Here is a 19,208-nt window from a genome sequence, read left to right as displayed (position 1 = left end):
AATTTTGTACCCACAATGTTTCAGGAGAAATATATGTGAGCATAATTGAGATCATTCAAATATTGTGCACATAAATCAGGTACAAAGGTGCCCAAATGACACAAATTTTGCCATCACATTTCAGGTAGAAATAAGAAGGCCAGCCTTTAACTGAATCTAGGTAAAATAATAATTTGGGAAATTTGCTATGTTTTGGCTAAAAACAATTCCCCATTCCAGAAAGGAAAACACATCCTCTGTCTTCTGAAATAAGTAACATTTTTCTTAGTGTATGCCACTGCTCACAACAGTTTCTAAGCCTGTTCAACAAAGCTGTCGGGCCAAATGAATTGTTCTCTCCTGATGTTTGTTATTAACAGATTGTATACTGATAGGATAATAACCTCTTTTTTTATACATGAAAGGCATTCCTGTGAGCTGAATTACAACTGCAAATATAAAAGACGTGCTCTGCGGAAAACTCCCAGGCTACTTTGCACCACATTGCTCTCCATAATTTTGTGTTTGTTATCTTGAACGAATGACAGTAACCACAGATCAGCAACTGAAATATACGTGAAATGAGTACCACATGTATGGTGTTTACTGCAGCATGTGCAATGTGGTGGGAGAACATTACAGTCCACAGAGCTATGTGTTTAAAACTGTGTGCAATTTAATATCAAGCTCTGTAACTGGAATATACAATAGTAAGAAGAGAGAGGTATGAAAAATAAACCACTCGTAATCTCAGACACCAGATTCCAGCAAGGTCTGGGGTTGTTATGTCACACAAGTACTTACTTGTTTATTTTACATGCTACAGTAATCATTTTTTATTCTGTGGTAGATAACTGTATATGTTTTTAATGTATGTAAGTCATTGCTACTTGTTTAAAGATTTGAAGGTGAATGGCAAGAATTAATAATCATAAAGTGATATAAGATCATCAGATGGTACAAGTGAAGATCTGAGTGACAAATAACTTTAGCTTATAGCAAAGTAATTCAAAATAAAAAGGTCTTTCATACATGCCTGAAAAGAACTGAGTTCACGGTTGTGTGTAGTGCTTTGACCACATCACTAGCATGGAAAGCAGACGAAGGCACTCATCCTTGCTATTGTAATAAACTAGTTACCTACGACTTCATAGTTGTCACACTTTGCTGCTCACAAAGGCCGCTCAGAACTTCACAGCAAGAGCTGGGATAGAATAGGACTGGTTGAAACATTTCTGTCAGAATTGTCTTTCAATAGAAAATTGTGTTTTCCCAAATGATTTTTCCCTTGAAAAATGTCAATTATCTTTGGAAAATTTTGACTTTTCATTGAAGAACCAAACATCCCAAACTAGAAATACTTCAGCTAAAAACAAAATACTTCCATTTGGATAGGTTGCTGCAGTGCCTCTTGGGAGTTTTAGTTGGTTCCCTTGTATTCCAATTCTCCTCTATGGGCTGGGATCCCCAAATGTACTACATCTCCCATGATACACCATGATCAGGGACTCTCATGATATACAACCTCCCCTCACCCAGAGGCAAGACTGCGGTGAATCATGGGAGAGGTAGTCTGAAAAATCATAATTTTCCATGGGAAAATTTGGCACCATAGTTCAGGGTGCTGTATAAAGATGCTAATAAATAATAGAATTGTTTACTGTTCTAAAGCCACATGTCCCTACTAGTCCATTTAAAGGACACTCTCCATTAGCTGTTATCAGTATAGGTCATGATCCTGCAGAGAACTCCACATGGAAAGCCCCAGCCCCTTGGACTTCAATAGGGCTCTTTGGGGAGTCCAACCTATGAGAAGCCCCATTGACAACTCCTTGTAGATCCATATATTGATCCACAATGATTATTTCCTTTAGTGTACAAGGCAGTGGTGACCCATATACATTAGCCAATTATTTACTTTAATTTAGCTGTCTATGCTTTCCTCAACTTTTGCTGTGAAAATGTATAATCACAAATTTAGCACTTTGGGGGCTACAATAATTAACAATTTAACTTATTACCTTTGTTCATATTTTGTTTAAAAAATATAATACATTACAACTGCCAATTCAGCAAGTCCTTATGTGTTATTGACTTCAATGTGAACTGAATTTGTGCGTAAGTGCTTTCCTGAATAGGGATGCTTTCATGAATGGTTTCCTTACTGATCTGAGACCTTAAAAAGTTCCAGATCTTCAGCCTATGTAAACTGACATAACTCTATTACCATCAGTGACTGTTTATATGAGTTCAAGATCATGTCTTTAAAAAAAATAAAAATAAGAGTCACAGCAGTCTGTTCTCTGAAATATGGCAAAATAAAGATATATTTTTAGATGCTTCCTTATAGTTTAGCTCTCACTGTGTGAGACAATTTCATATGTGCCACAAACTGAGAAATCATTATCTATTTATTTTGACCAGTGTAGTAACAAAGTTTAATCTACTTGCTTGTATGCTTTTTTCTATTTCTATTCTTAAAATATTTCTATGAATATGAAAGTCTCAATAAAAAAAATCATTCTACTCTAATGAAATAAATCCTGAACATATGCTTTTTCCCTATATATAATTCTCAACACCAGCCACCCAAGAACATATCCAGAGCAAAAGCTTTGAACTTCCCAACTAATTTCTTGCATATTTATGTCCAGAAGGCCAGAGGCTAATACACAAATTATTCTGTTTTTGTCTGTAGTATCAAAAATTAGGGCCAAATACTGCCTAGAAGAATATGTGTGCACAGTCCCTTACTGCCTTAAAAGGAAAAATCACATTTCTCTCTGTTTGTTGCTACTACAGTTAAAGTGAACAGCTAAGATTCCCATAACTATTTTTCCATTTTTATTTTGTACAATTGACAACAGTGTGTGTGTATTCTGTTTTGTTCTCTCCCCTGTATAGCCAGTGCTGAAAAGATCCTTATAAACATTAAATAAACAGAAATATAGATATAGATATCTATATCTATCTATCTATTTAACAATGTGTATATATATATATATCAGATTAAACAAAATAAAGTTTATAATGTCCTGCAGATCAATGGATGTAGCTAAGGGAGAATGTGGGCCTTTTTAGATATCACGTGAGCTTCCCATCCCTTTTATCCTCCAGGCAACATATTATGATTTACAGCTCAGGGATGCAGAGACATGTTAGGGCAAGAAGGAGAAAGATCCAGGAAACAGTTAGTGCATGTACATTGAACATTCCGCTGAGTTGCTAGTAGATTTCCTAGTGTAAATTTACAAGTAGTTTATGCTAGTTGGACAAGTGTTAACTCTCTTGTGCACCTTCTGCTGGGGAGACAAAGTGGGAAAAAGCGAGGACAGACAATGACAGTATGGCTCTTTGCCATGAGGAGGTGAGTGTTTAGCCTGGAACAACCAGTCCTCCTAGTCATCTGTCCAAGGACCTGTGAAGAGTCTGGTTTCCCCACTGAACTTAAGGGTCTGAAGGGTTTCCAAGCCTTACTCCCTATATGAACCCCTGGTAGATCTGGAGGGGAGCATGGAGCACATGCAGGTGTGACCATGAGAGAAGCCCTGCAGAGTTTCTTTAGTATACTTCTTTTCTCCTCGTCCAGCCTCTAAGAAGGGAATATGTAAAAATATGAAACACCTCCTTCATTATAGGAAAATTAAGTATATCCCCTCAAATGCAAAACATGAAACACACATGATGCACTTGAAATTTACACAGTGCTACCCAGGGCAGGAAAACTAACCAGGACCCAAAGACAGAATCCCTGTCCCCTACAATTGTAGGAACAGAAGAGACAACATGGTGCTATATCCACTGGCTCCATTTGTTTGGTTTTAACTTTAATATTCCACTGATTCAAATAAAGTGGTCCAGAACTTGGAAATTTAACCTAAATTTCTGGAAAGTGTTCTTGCTAAAACAGAAAACAAAACCCCATATGGCTAGGCAGAGTGCCACAATTTTCTAAGATCTAATACATTTAAAAACAGATCTAAACCCATCAGATATGGATTCAAAAATTCACAATAAAAATGCTGTTTCTAGAGAATAACCAGTTATGTTAATTGAAGTGACACTAATCAATATGTCATTATACATAACTAGATAAATTATGTTGTAGTGTTTCACAAGTTGATAAAATAGGTCTCCTGTTACATGTATTCCAGATCTCCAGAATCCTGCTCTGCTTCCCTAAATAATAACCACTATTGCCAGAATGAAAAAAAAACTTCATTCTCAGAGGAGGAATGGTTGCTAGTCAAGCCAACAATTGACAAAACACACAATTCAGACAGTTCTGTCAGTGTGGGTTATAGGCAGGGGTTGGGAAAAAAAGTGTTGGTTTGTTTTAAATATATCTGCCATACATATGTAAAACATGAAACACACATGATGCACATGACATTTACACAAAAATATCCAGGGGAGGAAAACTACCCAGGACCCAAAACTACCCAGGACCCAAAGAATCCCTGTGCCCTACAATTGCAGGAACAGAAGATACAACATGTTGCCTTTTCTTAAGGTCCCAGTACTGCTTGGAGTGACCTGTAAAAACTTATGATGTTTAAATCATACACATGATTTCTTATTCATGAAGGTTGAGCTCTAAAATATGCATATGGTAACCAAAGAGTTGGAGTCGAACCCTGATTTTCTATCCACAGTGCTCTCACTGATAGAGATGATGCATCATCTACTAGAGCAGTGTTGGCTGTTCCAAATGTACATTTTTTTCAAAAAAAGTTACATCAACTCTCACAAGCATCATTCCTGTTCCTCTTTAGGTGGGGGACAATTTGCATATGAAGTTTTCCAGATCATGTCCTCAGTGGTGATAACTGCATCTGCACATCATGTGTACAGCTATGTCCACTTAGTTATAAACATTAAGCTCATTCTGATGGAACTTGTGATAGTGAATACATTCAGTACATCTCAAGATTCATAGATCTTAAGGTGAGAAAGGAGCACTTGCATCATCTAGTCTGTCTTCCTGTAAAACAGAGGCCATACAATTTCACCCAGTTACCCCTCTATTAAGTCCATTTTTTTCTCCTTAGTTATGATGCACATGCTTCTTTTTTAACTTGACTGGAAGTCAGGGCCGCCCAGAGAATTCCGGGGGCCCGGGGTCTTCGGCGGCGGGGGGCCCCCGCTCAGGGGCGGCTCTAGACCCCAGCGCGCCAAGCAGGCGCGTGGGGCGGCCCTTTCCCTGGGGGGCGGCATTTGGATCCGGTTGAGCTCCCGCAGGCATGCCTGCGGCAGGTCGACCGGAGCCCGGGACTAGCGGACCTGCATGACTGCGGCGGGTGCCGTGTTCCCGCGGCTCCGGTTGACCTGCCGCAGTCATGCCTGCGGGAGGTCCAGCCGAGCTGCGGGACGAGGGGAAACACTCCGGGGGCCCCGGAACACACTCCTGGGGGCCCCTGCGGGACGCGGGGCCTGGGGCAAATTGCCCCTCTTGCCCCCCCCTCTGGGCGGCCCTGCTGGAAGTAGGAGGTAAAGGTAGTCAGATGAGTAAGCTCGCTTCATGCAAGATTACCGAACACTCACGAGGTTTGGTAGTTTAGAAAAAGTTAAGATCAGTATGGAAATTTTGATTGCTCCTCTGAACTATAAACCCTGGGTGCCCTGTGAGAGTAATCCACTTTGTGGTACATGTTTAAATAAATCAGGAGAACATTGTACTGTACACAATTAGTATCTGATTTTCAAATGGGCACACATCCATTATTTCTTCAGACAAGGCAAAGCACTCTTCTTATTATGGACAAAGACCTTATTTAAATCAAAGCTGTTTTTGAGTTATCTAAGCACACTATGCTGTGAAAATGTTGTCAGAGCATAAAACATAATTTGTCCACTCCCTGACAGCTCAAAAGCAGATGAATGGGTTATCTTCAAACTTTACAAAAAATCGCCTCTGTCATGACATGAGAAAGTTTATGAGATATGGATTCCTAAAAGGTAAATTGTTTTTCCTCTTGGAAATTTGAAAAAGAAAGACAGTATTATACCAGGTTCAGATCTCTCTTTTGGGGATATTCCAGATTTACACTGATGTAAATCAATTGAGTCACTTTGGATTTGCAGCAGCTGTGTAAATGAGATAAGAGTTTGGTCTAAATAGACCACAGTGGTCATGTCCACCTAATCAATAGGGTTACTAACATGGATATGGGTGGAATTACTCAGAAAAAATTGCCCTCAAATCTTCTCATTTCTAGCACCAGCCACCAACTAAACTTCATTGATGATTTTGCACTTATGGGTCCCTGTAACTCCTGACCACAGCTCACTGATTCCTCCCCTAGCCTAGCCACTTCCCTTTGACCCATCCAATCTCCTCACACTTCTCCTCAAGTATGGATCCCAGATGCATGGAGATGCTCTGCCAAATCCAGGTTGAAAGGGCAGGCAGGTCCTGCTTCCATATCAAAGGTGTGGACAACCATGCATTAAGAGTCTCCTCTACTCAGAGGTAAAGAGGGATGCAGATGAGTGATCCAACCCAGTGATAATAAATAATAATAATAATAATTAATAGATCTTCAAGTCTGAACCACAGAGGTTCAGGTTTTCCAGACTGAATTCAAACACACCCCAAATGATTCAAATTTCAGGTCAGAGACAAAACAGGATACTGCTTTACTTCAGTGGTGGCTGTGCCCCAGAATAGCAGAAATCTTAGAGGAAAGCTGAGATCACAAAACATTAATGTTTTAGGGCCAAAAAGGCCTAAGAATGTCTTTTAAATGTTATAGCCATTGAATCTAAACCCAAATCCTTGCCTTCTGCTTTGAACCCTAATGTAAAACTAATCCAGATCTGAAAGCAGTCTCTTTAGTCTATCTTTGTTTCACACAGGCATTTCTGAACCAGCTGTACTTTGACTTTGCGTGCAGTAGCAATATTAAGAACAGCACATTTACATCACTCAAACCATCTTTTCCCGTGTTTTTTTTGTGATGAAGCTTAGATCCTCTTGCTCAAACAAATGCTAAAGTATTCTGACACGGCACAATGAAATTTTATAGAGAAGACCATCTCTATTATGTAGCTGGAAACATTCTTCCCTCATCCCTTAGCAAAAGCCAATTAATCACAAACACAGCAAAGCAACAATCACTTTCTTTATGTTCTTGTCAATACTGAGAGCTAGTTGCTAGTGGTACAGGCAGTATTAAAAACTGTACTGCCTTGTCTTAATCTGCCATTACCTAAAATATCCCACTGTGGAGAAGCTAAAGATAGGCTCCAGCATATACGTGAATTGTGATGTGTTCAAGCAGGTGGAAGCCAGGATTAGAAGGCTTTCAACAGCCCCGAGGAAGGGCCGGCTTCGAGGCGTGTCCAGGCTGCAGCCTCAAAACAAGACTTCATCTCCCCTCCCTCAGCAGAACTCACAGCAAATCCCTGCGATTGCAGATTGATTTGCCAGAGTCACTAAGGATTTTTTTTTAAAGTGTGAATCAGCATGTTGTGGTGCCTGCTTGTTCGGTTCTCTCTGCCTGGTTTTACATTTTCTCCTATTGGCATTCTGCATATTGATTAAAACAGGGGGACACAAACCTCTTCAGAGACATGTTCCCTCCCCAGCAGATATCTGGTGTCAGTACATCCAAAGAGGCCACTTATCTTCAACATGTGTTCATACTCCACCCCTACCCCAGAATTCCACCTTCCTGATTCCCCCACATCCTTTCCAGATGGGCTGTGAGCCCATTGCTGTGTACAGTTTGGAATATGTATGTCCTTTTTGCCTTGTAAACTGAAATTCTGCAGGATGAAACTAGATACATTTTAAAGAGGGTATCTAGCAGGGTAGCCTGCCTGGCCCATTTGGGGTATTAGGACTGAACAGACTTCTTGCTCTACCCAATTAACTGTTAGAGCAAAATGATCTCAAAGAGTGTTTGTTATTGAGTAATCTCCCTCTCACCCTGATATACAGAGGCTGTTGAAAAAATGGTGGCTGCATGACACATCTGTTTATTTGGACTTCTTCACTGTGTTACCTTATTTGGTAACATTACAAGAAGCTGCTGTTTAGTTTGGATTCCAGATCACAGGGGGAGGGCTGACACACCTAATGTTTCTGAATGAATAGATATCTGTCTGCATCTGTCTAAAGAGATGTGTGTTGAAGTCTGTCTTTGTGTCATTTCCCTATTGAGTCATTTCCCCATTGCTGAGAGAGTTTGTTGCATGCCGTTTGAGCAGTTTAGGTCTTGTTTCTTCTTGATATTGCCATTCTGTGGTGTGCGCTGTGTCAGAGGGCAGGGAAAGTAGCATCCAGGCAGTGCAATGACTCAGAAGCACGAGGGATGAGGGTGCATGCTGAACACCGCACTCTACACCAGCTGCAGACAATTAGTGTGCACTAACCTACCCCTTCAAACTCCCAATACAGCCTGCTTCTGTGTGCTAGCAAGGAGGTGGAGAGAAGCTGGCCTGGCTCACTTGAGCATTAGGAAAACTTTAGTCACGAGCATGTTAGCTGGTCCAATGGTCTAGCCATTAAGGGAGCACTGAGTCTATATTCTACCTTCCTCATGCACTGGGAACCAGTTTAGGACTGGGAATTCCCTGCATCTTCACCCCACTGCATATCACATGGGCAGCTCAAATTTCTAGTCTGTTCTAGCTTAAAACACCTTCTGATTGGGACCGTGTCTTTATGACTGAAGCAGTGGAGCTTGAGATATTTAGCTGTCAAAACATTCAGAAAGATGGAGCACATTTTATGTACCCCACCAAAATATAGAATACTGCTCCATATGCTAGTGCTGGGATGGCCACTTCCAAGCATGACTACCACCCTCAGATCCCAAGAGACTACTTATTTCTTTTGCCCTTAGAGGCAAATCTACATGGAATCACCCAGTCTGACCTCCTGCACAACGCAGGCCGCAGAATCTCACCCACCCACTCCTGTAACGAACCCCTAACCTATGCCTGAGTTATTGAAGTCCTCAAATCATGGTTTAGAGACCTCAAGGTGCAGCAAATCCTCCAGCAAGTGCCCCATGCCCCATGCTGCAGAGGAAGGCGAAAAACCTCCAGGGTCTCTGCCAATCTGCCCTGGAGGAAAATTCCTTCTCAACCCCAAACATGGCGACCAGTTAAACCCTGAGCATGTGGGCAAGACTCACCAGATGAAAGGTGCTGTATAGGTGCTAAATATTATTTCTGCCAGGGTCACTATACTTTTATTTCCAATGCATATTATTTTAAATATCCATTAGCACCATCTTGTAATATTTTCACCAGTCTTTTTGGCTTCAACTGCAATTTTTTCACTTTAAATGACAGAGTTACTTGCCTAATGAATGGGGAGCGGGGGGCAGGGGGAAGCAGTAGACATGATATAGCTTGATTTCTTGTAAGATTTCAATCCCATATAATATTCTCATTAGCAAACTAGGGAAATGTGGTCTAGATGAAATAACTATAAGGCTGTGCAAAACTTGCTGAAAGACCATACTTGAAGAGCAGACTTCAATTGTTTGCTGACAAACTGGGAGGAAGTTTCTAGTGCAGTCCCACAGAGGTCTGTCCTGGCTCTGATATTATTCAATATTCTTATTAATGACTTGGATAATGAAGTGGAGAGTATGCTTATAAAATTTGTGGATTTTATAAGCATACTTATAAAAAAAAGCTGGGAGGGGCTGCTAACACTGAATAACAGGTTTAGAATTATAATCAGCCTTGACAAATTGGAGAATTGGTCTGAAATCAACAAGATGAAATTCAATCAAAACAAGTGGAAAGTACTACACTTAGGAAGAGAAACAAAAACAAATGCAGAACTACAAAATGGAGACTAATGATGAAAAGGATCTGGGGGTTATAGTGGATAACAAATTGAATATGTTGCAAAAAAGGCTAATATTCTAGGGTGTATTAACAGAAGCATTATATGTAAGACCTGGGATATAATTGTCGCGCTCTACTCAGCAGTGGCGAGGCCTCAGCTGAAGTAATGTCCAAATCCGAGTGCCACATTTCAGAAAAAATGGGACAATTTGGAAAGAGTCGGGAGGAAAGCAACAAAAATGTTAAAAAGTTCAGAAAACCTGATTTATGAGGAAAGATAGAAAGAACTGGGCACGTTTAGTCTTGAGAAAAGAAGACTGAGGGGGGACCGGATAACAGTTTTGAAATATGATAAAGGTTGTTATAAAGAGGACAGTGATCAGTTCTCCATGTCCACTGAAGGTAGGACAAGTAATCATGGCGGGCTGTTACTGGGCCACTTCACCTGGAATGGTCACTTGAAATATGTTGTAATTACTTAAGCTAAAAAGTTTGTTCTACCTTGTATTTAGCTGTGACATGCTGAATATGTTTCTCATGTTTCTCTTCTCTGTAGAAGAGCTTTTTGTACCTTGAAAGCTTGTCTCTCTCACCAACAGAAGTTGGTCCAATAAAAGATATTTACCTCACCCACCTTGTCTCTCTAATATCCTGGGACTGAAACATCTACAACAACACTGCATATATGGATGGTCTAGATATACTAGATCCTGCTTCAGTGCAGGGAGCTAGACTTGATGACCTCTCAAGGTCCCTTCCAGCGCTACATTTCTATGATTCTATGACATTGGGTGATATTTAACTCCATAACTGCAGCAAAGAGACTACCCTTTCTATGTACGCTTGGGGCATAAGAATACCCAAAGGGGCAAGGAAAGACCCTCATATACTGGCCAAGGGCACAGTGTATAGAGAACTGAACGTGTTGAAATGGTGTAGTAACAAGCACACTTCCCCCTGAACATTGGGGGCTCCTGGACATTTCCAACTATTCCATAGCTCCCATTGGCTTAGCAAGTCAGACTCCACACCAGTTCCAGTGCAGGGCTGTGTCTTAAAGGTACAACTAAGCCCTCAGTGAGGTAGCTAAATATTATCCCCTTTTTACAGATAGGGAAACAAACACAGGGAGGTAGGTGATTTGCCCAAAGACAAAGTGTCAGCAATATAGCCAGAAACTGAATCCCAAAATTCTGATTTTCAGTTCTGTGTTCTCAGCAATAATTCCTATCAGCTTCTTGCTTGATCTGTGTCCTTTTCCAAAGGCATAACTGAGGAAGATTGTTCAATGGGCAGAGAGTTGCTAAGGGGATACAGAAGAACAAAATAAAATGAACAGAGCAGATGTCTGGTGTGTGGTTACATTTTTGGCATGGTTAATACTCATTAGTACAAGAATGTACAGCATGTAACTGTATTGATGGAGCATAGACTCTTTTGCAGAGGGATTCTCCCAGGCATACAAGAGAAAAGGAAAAGCTGCTTCAAAGTTTACACTACAAACACATTAAAACTTTCATAGTCATCAACAAGGCAAATGTTAGTATTAACATCTGAGCTTTATTACTGGTGCCTGTTTATCATCCTAATCAACATCCAATCCAGATGAAAATGATTATAATAGAGATATCCTTTTGTTTCCTATTTAATGAATTTGCACATTTAAATTTTTTTAATTAATTCCTGTAATTCTATTTCAGCCTGTGTGTTATGGACAATTTGTAATCAATTGTGAAAGATTAGACCCCAGGCACACTTAATGGGGATGCTTTAATAGTGCAGATGGCAAAACAGCCTCTAGAAGCAGGTCTGGTGGGTATTTTGTGAAAGCAAATTCAGTCAAAATCCATCCAAGATGACATACTGTACAATTGCTGCACTGGGAACCTCAAATGTGTGAAATTTTAATAAACTCTCCCCCCGCACCCTTTTTAATTATAATTTTGCAAGATAAAGTAGAAGACGTGTACCTTCCTGAATGCAACAGGAAAGGTCAATGGTAATCAGCATTCAGAATGAAGTTTCATTGTGACTCAATATGTTTGGGTTAGGAGGAATGTTCTAAATTACTGCGTGTGAAAGAACATGTATAGGGAGGAATTTTCATCACCATCCAAAGGTGATGGTAGGATGCTATGCCTGCACATTCACACCCACCCGTGTCTCCTGTTCCATTATTCAGGGTGCAAACAACTTTCCACATGCATGGCAAGGAAAGTGGATTCTTGTAATTCTTGGAACTAGGCTCCTGATTTTCAAAGAAACCACAGAGTCCTTTTGCAGCTGAACTATATAGTACTTTAACATCTAAGTAGCTGACTACCCAATAAGATTGTTCCTGGTGAGTAAAGCTAAATATATACCTATGTTTCTGCAAGATCGTAGTCACAGCCTGCAAGATCTTTGGAATAAGGTTCTTCTCTGCAAGGCTTGTCTGTAAAGACTTCATTAGATTTGGGTGCCATGTAAACAAGTTCTCATCAATATAATAATAAAATAATAATTAATAACCATTCCCAATGGCAGTCAGATGTGAAAGAAATTGTCAGGGTGATTGTGAGTTCCTCATTCACAGTAGGGGACTATGCCTTTTTATTGTGTCTAGAAGGCACCTAGCACATTGTGGTCACCATCAAAAACAATAAATAATCATCAAATATATATAACACATCCAGCATCATTTTCTGTCAGGATGGCAATTCAGTGGTTTCAGAGTAGTTCAAGTAATAATCCAAAGGACCAAATAGGTCAAGTAATTTACCAAGGCCCCAACTCCCCCTGGATATTTTCTGTTGAGTTAGGCATGCTAATGGATTCAGCCCCACAGGTGACATAGGCAGGACAAAGCTTATCTTCACCTGGTTTGAGGATCCTGCTGTGGCTTCAGCAAGAGATAGGCACCTGGACACCTACACTCAGGCATTGTCCACATACCCAGTGGCAGAAATATATGCATCTATGGGACTTGTACAGTGAAAATTTAGATGCCAAAGGATTTTAGGCCCCAGGAGGTATTCTAGTCCAACTCCCTGCTCAAATCAGGACCAACCCCAACTAAATCAGCCCATCCAGGGCTTTGTCAAGCCGGGCATTAAAAACCTCTAAAGATGAAGATTCCACCACCTCTCTCATTAACCCCTTCCAGTGCTTCACCACCCTCCTAGTGAAATAGTTTTTCCTAATATACAACCTAGACCTCCCCCACTGTAACTTGAGACCCTTGCTTCTTGTTCTGTCATTTGCCATGACTGAGAACAGCTGAGCTCCATCCTGTTTGGTACCAGCCTTCAGGTAGTTGAAGGCTGCTATCAAATCCCCCCTCACTCTTCTCTTCTTCAGACTAAATAACTGCAGTTCCTTCAGCCTCTCCTCATAAATCACGTGTCCCTATCATTTCCATTGCCCTCTGCTGGACTCTCTCCAAATTGTCTACATCCTTTCTGTACTGGGGAGCCTCACCAGTGCCGAATAGAGGGCACTTTCCTCGATCACTTCCCTCAATCTGATGGCAATTCTCCTACTTATGTAGTCCAATATGCTGTTAGGCTTCTTAGCGACAAGGACACACTGCTGACTCATATCCAGCTTATCGTCCACTGTAATCCCCAGGTCCTTTTCTGCAGAACTGCCACTTAGCTAGTCGGTCACCAGCCTGTAGCAGTGCATGGGATTCTTCTGTCCTAAGTGCAGGACTCTGCACTTGTCCTTGTTGAACCTCATCAGATTTCTTTTGGCCCAATCCTCCAATTTCTCTAGGTCACTCTGGACCCTATCCCTACCGTCCAGTGTTATCTACCGCTCCCCCAGCTTAGTCTCATCTGCGAACTTGCTGAGGGTACAATTCATCTCATCATCCAGATCATTAATGAAGACGTTGAACAAAACCGGCTCTGGGACCAACCCATGAGGCACTCCACTTGATACCGACTGCCAACTAGACATCAAGTTGGTGATCACTACCCGCTGAGTGGCACAATCTAGCCATCATTCTATCCACGTTATAGTACATTCTTCCAATCCCTACTTTTTTAACTTGCTAGCAAGAATACTGTGGGACATTGTATCAAAAGCTTTGTTAAAGTCAAGTATATCACGTCCACTGCTTTCCCCATATCCACAGAGCCAGTTATCTCGTCATAGGAGGCAATCAGGGTGGTCAGGCATGACTTGCCCTCGGTGAATCCATATTGACTGTTCCTGATCACCTTCCTTTCCTCCAAGTGCTTTAAAATGGATTCCTTGAGGATCTCCTCCATGATTTTTCTGGGGACTGAGGATTCTACTTCCTCCCTTTTTAAAAGATGGGCACTATATTTGCCTTTTTCGAGTCGGCCAGTCATCACGAGATTTCAAAGATAATGGCCAATGGCTCTGCAATCACATCAGCCAGCACACGTGGATGCATTGAATCCAGATCCAAGGACTTGTGCATGTCCAGCTTTTCTAAATAATCCTTAACCTGTTCTTTCACCACTGAGGGTGAAAGCAGCAGTCTGGGAGCTGACTTTGTTTGTGAAGGGCGAGGCAAAAAAAGCATTGAGTACTTCACCTTTTTCCATATCATCTGTCACTAAGCTGCCTCCCCCATTCAGTAAGGGTCCCACACTTTTCCTGACCATGGAGTATCTGTGCCTAGAGGGCTTCCTTAGTCATCCATCATATCCGTGGTAGTTCATATGACTTACCTGACCAATCATAACCAACATCTCACATAGCAAATGTCACATCGGGAAGAGTTTTCCACCATCACTCACACACACTCCATGAGTAGTCCTGTTGGCTTCAATGGGACCGCAGAGTGCAAGGTACTACACTATAAATGAGTGTATCTGTCTGGATCACACTGCATACGTGTGACGAACTCTTCATCAATCTAACCAGTTAAAAGAATTGTTAATTGAAAATTTTCAAGTTACACATACATTTAAAGAAATATCAGTCTGATCAGAGATGTTTTATGAGCTGGAAAAGAGGGAAAGATCAGTAGAAAATTATTCATTGTGAATCATTCACTCACTTGTAGGAATGATACAGACCAGTGGTTCTCAACCTATTTATCATTGTGGGCGGCATCCAATACTATGTGTCTGGCTCTGAGGCAGTCACATGGGCCACAGAGCTGTGCTGATTGGGCCACAGGTTGAGAACCGCTGATAGAGACTGATATAGGACAGTTCAGCAGACCCTTCATAAAAATAGGAAATTCTGCACTATGATGAACTTTGCAAGTAACCTGTTCAACGGCTTTTATTGTAAACTTACGAATATAAAAAGCAAAGGGCGAAATGCTGCTAGTCATAGCTGTGTGTGATTTCCCTGCATGCATCTACAGGAAGAATATGACGCAAAAGGAGGCGTGTCCTTTGAAAAGAAATGGAAAGAGCATGCAGAGTTTTCTGGGGAGCATTCAACTAAACTTTATATTATGGATCGTTTGGGTTCAATTTGGTTTGAGATCTGGGTGAAAGAGTGGGGTCAGTTCACATTTTATCTGAACCAGTTCACCCTTCTAATAATATAATACAAAATAAAATACAGTCCAGAACAAGTTACTGCACATGAAATCAGCATGGGATTTAATCTTTACATCCAACTTTTGTGCCTGAGGTACAATCTTTCTGTAGAACTGGGGAGACAAGCTTTCTGTGCATTTTTCATGCATTAGGTAAACTTTTGAGATGTTTGAGATCACATTTTTCTGTTAGGTTTACATTAATATTGATCACAATCAAGGCTAGCCTGAACCCTTCACTTTCAGCACAGAACTTTTCTTTACAATGTAGGTTCTGTAGTAGCAGTTTCACTGGAGCTTGCTGTAAATGTTAATAAATGGAGCATATTTATTAACATTCTTACTTGAATATGTGACAATTCTTTTTAAAGCACCCCACCTGGTTAGCCCTTGGGTAAGTATTATCTATCAAGTAGTTTATAGTAAATAGAAATTTTATAGTCTTCTTATTTGGATAGGAGAATTTGAATTTATAAGGGCTCTGTGTTTCAACTGCACGTCTCATGGTGAGGTTTGTAATAGCTTGTCTGAAGCAGCACCCTCTAATGGATTTTCCAGGTGTCCCAACACACCCACACATCCCCCTGGGGTGAAGAAATCTCTGCTTCACATGGGTGCTGAGATGTGCTCCAGCCCATCAGCTAATTGTCCATTTAGTCCTATCTCCATCAGGGGGTGAGAAGAGGGTTGGAGGAACCTAGCCCCCACATTTTCTAAACATAAAGCAAACAGTTCAATACTGAGCTGCCCACCAGTTTTCCCATGAGGCACCCCTGCCCTTTCCTTCTGGCTTAGTTCCCAAACAGTCTCTTACTTGTTTGTCACCTGCTCCTGGGGGTCTAACTTCTCCTCCCCAGTGGCCCCTCTCTCCACAATGCTACTGACAAAGCTCTCTACACAGAGAGGCTGAGGGAACCGGGCTTGTTTAATCTGCAGAAGAGAGAGGGGGGATTTGATATCAGCCTTCAACTACCTGAAGGGGGGTTCCAAAGAGGATGGAGATTGTGTGTTCTCAGTGGTGGCAGATGACAGAACAAGGAGAAATGGTCTCAAGTTGCAGTAGGGAAGGTCTAGGTTGGATATTAGGAAGGACAGTGAAGCACTGGAATGGGTTACCAAGGGAGGTGGTGGAATCTTCAACCTTATTGGTTTTTAAGGCCCATCTTGACAAAGCCCTGGCTGGGATGATTTAGCTGGAGTTGGTCCTGCTTTGAGTAGGGGGTTGGACTAGATGACCTCCTGAGGTCTCTTACATCTCTAATCATCTATGATTCTATGAATCTATGAGTAAACATGAAATTTGGTTTCTGCAATCATTCAAGCTAGCAAAACCCATTTGCACAAATTGGTGTGGGGAATGAAAACAAATAGGGCACATGCCAATTTTTTTTTAAAAGTGAAAGAATATTTATAGAAGTATTCATACACCTCTAATTCTTACTATAAAATCATTGCAGTTATAATACTTTACATGTATCATGTAATTCAAATAATTCAAAGTGCTTGATGATCATTCATGAATTACAATTCAGAACACCGTAGGGGAGTACAGTAGGGAATATTTATTATTCCATTCTTACATATGAGGAAACTGAGGTAAAGAAGCTAAGGATGTGTCTACACTGCAATAACCCCTTCCGCCCTCCACACACACAAAAAGTTGGTATGGGCCAGCGGACTTGGGCTCATGGGACTTGGGCTAAGGGTCTGTTTAACTGCAGTGTAGACATTTGGTTCTGGCTGGAACCTGGGCTCTATGACCCTGGGAGGTGGGAGGGTCCCAGAGCTCAGGCTGCAGCCAGAGCCTGAACCCGAATGCCTACACCACAATTAAACAGCCTCTTAGCCACAGTCCCGCAGGACTGAATCAGCTGGCACAGGCCAGCCATACCCTAACTCACTTGCCCAAAGTCCACAGTGAGTCGGTGAAGCAAGGAACAGAACCCTGAGGTAGAGCTATGTGACCAACTTCCCCTGCAAAATGAATGTTGGCCCTAGTTTTTCAATGTGTTCCACAGGTTTCTAGAACCTGGGCCAAGTTTCACACGCCAAGGAAGGATTCATGATTTGGGGTGGTTCATATACTTTTGACCCAAATACAGAAAAATATGACAGTTTCCACTCCATTTTGCTTTGCATTTTTCAAGTTCATTTGAGCCTGAATACAAAATGAATCTGAGGTAGGGAGAACTCCTATAACTACTACCACAACAACCAAAGGGTTTAAAAAAAATCCTGAACAACTTTGAACTTAAATCACTGAGTTTTGTAACCATGACACATTATCACTACATACCACTGTCTCCCCACTAGTTGTGGGAGCTCAGGACTTTAATGATTTAGGAACTTATAGAAACAGTGTTAGAGAAAATAAGTGTTCTGTACACAGATCATGTCTCTCTCAAACAACTAAGTCTCCCAAAACAAAGAGAAAAAGAACACTTTCTTCCCAAAATATAAATTCATTTTGGTTTGGCCGCACTTCACTTTCCTGTACAATGAGCCTGCAGAATCAGATTCTGGTGTAACTTACAAAACAATGTATTTGAACAAATGGTATGAATACATTCTTATTCATGGAAATTTTCCACTATGACTGTTGCCTTTTTATTAAAATCCCTACAGGTTCCCCTGGCTGCCAGAAAAGGACTTTTTAATAGAAAATGGGCCTGAACCAAAATCTCAAATCCAACCATCCCTAGACTGTGGCGATATCTGCAATTTCAAACCCAGATCCTATTCTGAATTTCACAATAAGCCCATATCATTATAATGAGCCAAACCAAAACCCCAAATCCACAGACCAGAAATGTTTGAAATCTACATCCAGACTGGAAGTTTGTGGCATGAAAGCATTTGTCCTTACTATAGAGTGCCTGAGTTAACTGAAACCGCTTGTGAATGGTTTTCATTTAAACATCAGATTATTCCAAATGCTGCATTGCACCAAGCAGAAGGGATGAAAGTGGATGACCAGTAGGTGATTGTGCATGTCTGTTTTCTTCTAAATAGACAGTGCTTTAGCTAATAACATTTATTTTGATAAGTCATCCTTTTGCTTTTGATGCAGTGTCCAGCTATGCTCAGATAAGACATAAAATATGGCTCTCTTGTCAGAGTCTGTAGGTTGTTCATTTTTATAAACATTCCTATCATGACAACATGATCTGTAGTTATAAATGATTAGCACATTGAGGTAGAGTAAAGACAAGGGTACAGAAAGGTGACTGAATGATGTGAAGGACACCTGGAACATATCCATGCACTTACTGCTCTGCAATAACAGATTATTACGAAAGCACCATTTGTGCATCAGTTGTGATACAGGGCTCAGGTCCTGAAGGAGATGAAGGAGTTAGAATTTTAATGGTTACATCTCAGAGGAGCACCTCACAGGATTAGGTTTTATTGATTAGCCTAAATTAAAAGTGTATTTGGCAAAGAACAAAGGGTCCAATCTTCTAAATGTATAACATGTGCAGAACTCCAGTTGAAGTCAATGGGTGTTTTGTGTAGAGGAAGGCAACAAGATGGGCCCATAGAAATTGTAATTATCAGAAAAAACTGGTGGTCCTTCTATTTCAGTATTATGCTCCAACAATGAGGAAGTTGGCTGCATCAGAGAAAGATGAAACAGCTGCACAAGACACCTACTTGGGCATTATCACAGCATTGGTGGATTTTTTTCCCCCACACTCACTCCAGCTGGTGTTTGGTTTATGCCCAGAATAATTAGGACTGAAATAGTCTTTGTAGTTTTTATCCTAGCTATAGTAAATCCAGATGTCACTGTTATTCATATAAAAGTCTAATCCTTATCTGAATCTTACTGAACCATTTCCCTCAATATTTTCCCATGGCAGAGAAATCCACAGGTGGATTATTCTTTGTATAAATTTCCTTT

Source organism: Mauremys mutica, chromosome 4, assembly GCF_020497125.1.
Source record: "Mauremys mutica isolate MM-2020 ecotype Southern chromosome 4, ASM2049712v1, whole genome shotgun sequence".
Taxonomy (NCBI): domain Eukaryota; kingdom Metazoa; phylum Chordata; order Testudines; family Geoemydidae; genus Mauremys; species Mauremys mutica.
The sequence above is the reverse complement of the archived record's forward strand: the minus strand, read 5'-3'. Positions refer to the sequence as shown.